The sequence below is a fragment of the Herpailurus yagouaroundi genome, unplaced genomic scaffold, assembly GCF_014898765.1.
Source record: "Herpailurus yagouaroundi ecotype Mexico unplaced genomic scaffold, PumYag 28, whole genome shotgun sequence".
Classification (NCBI taxonomy): domain Eukaryota; kingdom Metazoa; phylum Chordata; class Mammalia; order Carnivora; family Felidae; genus Herpailurus; species Herpailurus yagouaroundi.
Window position 1 is genome coordinate 112,307,804 of NW_024412376.1, and position 1,887 is coordinate 112,309,690.

A 1,887-nucleotide genomic window follows, 5' to 3' on the forward strand; every position below is an offset into this window, starting at 1 on the left:
CCCTTCCCCAGCCAATTGGCTGAGGCCACGACCCTTCCCCAGCCAATCGGCTGAGGCCACAGCCATTACCTCACCAACTGCCCCTAGACCCCTATAAAACCTTTGTGCTTTTGAAACTCGCTGGCTCTCTCCGGCATCTCACCGCTGTGTCGTGCAGGTAGGGGATTGAGCTCGAGCTAGCTCGAATAAAGGCTCTTTGCTTTTGCATCAGACTCAGCTCCCTGGTGGTCTTTGGGGATCACAAATTCTGGGCATAACATTAGGAATTGCAGTTTCACTGGCTAAAGAGAAATAAGTCATAGAACTCATTCACATAGTGTATTTTTGTAACTTTGGAGTTGCTATTGGCTAACCTTCATCAAAATCTATTAGTGTTCACTTCAGCAGCACATATACTATAATTGAAATGATACAGAGAAGATTAGCATGGCCCCTGTGCAAGAATGACATTCAAATTCGTGAAGGGTTCCATATTTAAGAAAAAAAATCTGTTAGTTAAAAATAGTATTGTACATATGAAGTCAAATTTTGGAGGCTCTTATATGTTTGAATAAAGTAATGTTGAAATTAGATGGATACATCAACATAAATCTTTAAAAATATCTTCAGAATCTATTAGTATAATCTTGATATTAAAATTATTACAATAACATCAGGATCTTCAGTTTCTGAGATTCAAATTCATAAAATACTTCCGTATACAGCTTTTTAGAGGCAGGAAATATTTCATTGGCTTTTATCCATTGAACACAGAAATTGTCAGATATAGCTCAATAAGTGTCTTAAGTAAATATTTATCTTTTGTTGTTCTCTTTGCCCCAAGTGCAAATCCCCTTTTTATACTTGGGGAATTATTCACCACATGCATCTTTGACAGAAGCCCTAAAGTCACGTGCTCTATATCCCACCTTCCTTTTCAGCTATGGCACAGGAGCATGTTGTGGGCTCAGCAAATTAGCTGTATCCTCTCAACTTTGCATCAGGAACTAGTGACACAAAAGGGCAGGAGTGGTGAAGAATCTACTGTGACATTGGCAGCAGCATCCTGTTCTATGGCATTGGTAGAAGTAGAGCCAGTGTGGCATATGGCATCCAGTGCCAAGAGGTGGGTGGCTGTGTGGGTGGTGGCATCCGATGTTCACCACCGGTGGGAATAGGATCCTCATGGCCCATAGGTCCCTGGTCTTACTTGTGCCTAGTATCCTTTGTACTTTCCCCCTTTCAGATTGTGGTGCTCTAGTTTTTCTGGCAATTCTCTTAGCTATATAAAATCCTTTCAATAAATTACTTTTTGCCAAAATTAGAGTCAGTTTCTGTTACTGGTATTAATAACCCTGACCAATAAAATATAGAATCAAATTACATATCCTTATGACCTTATAAAGATAGGTTTTCTTTTTTAAATTTTTTTAACATTTATTTATTTATTTATTTTTTCAACGTTTATTTATTTTTGGAACAGAGAGAGACAGAGCATGAACGGGGGAGGGGCAGAGAGAGAGGGAAACACAGAATCAGAAACAGGCTCCAGTCTCCGAGCCATCAGCCCAGAGCCTGACGCGGGGCTCGAACTCACGGACCGCAAGATCGTGACCTGGCTGAAGTCGGACGTAACGTTTATTTATTTTTGAGAGACTGAGAGAGACAGAGTGTGAATGGGGGAGGGGCAGAGAGAGAGAGACAGAGAGAGAGACAGAGAGAGGGAAAATCCAAAGCAGGCTCCAGGCTCCAAGCTGTCAGCACCGAGCCCAATGCAGGGCTCAAACCCACAAACTTCAAGATCATGACCTGAGCTGAAGTCAGACATTTAACTGACTGAACCACCTAGGCACCCCTAAAGATATGTTTCCTGAATAGTATTTACATATTGGGAAACAAAGATTAAGA

The 1,887-nt window shown here is 41.3% G+C and overlaps 1 non-coding gene across 1 annotated transcript; it reads left to right on the forward strand.

Moving 5' to 3' along the window:
• Positions 1–371: 371 nt before the first annotated feature.
• LOC121040091 (U6 spliceosomal RNA) lies at positions 372–478 on the forward strand. Its single transcript, XR_005795112.1, has one exon. It is a non-coding gene; the product is annotated as a U6 spliceosomal RNA (small nuclear RNA).
• Positions 479–1,887: the final 1,409 nt, after the last annotated feature.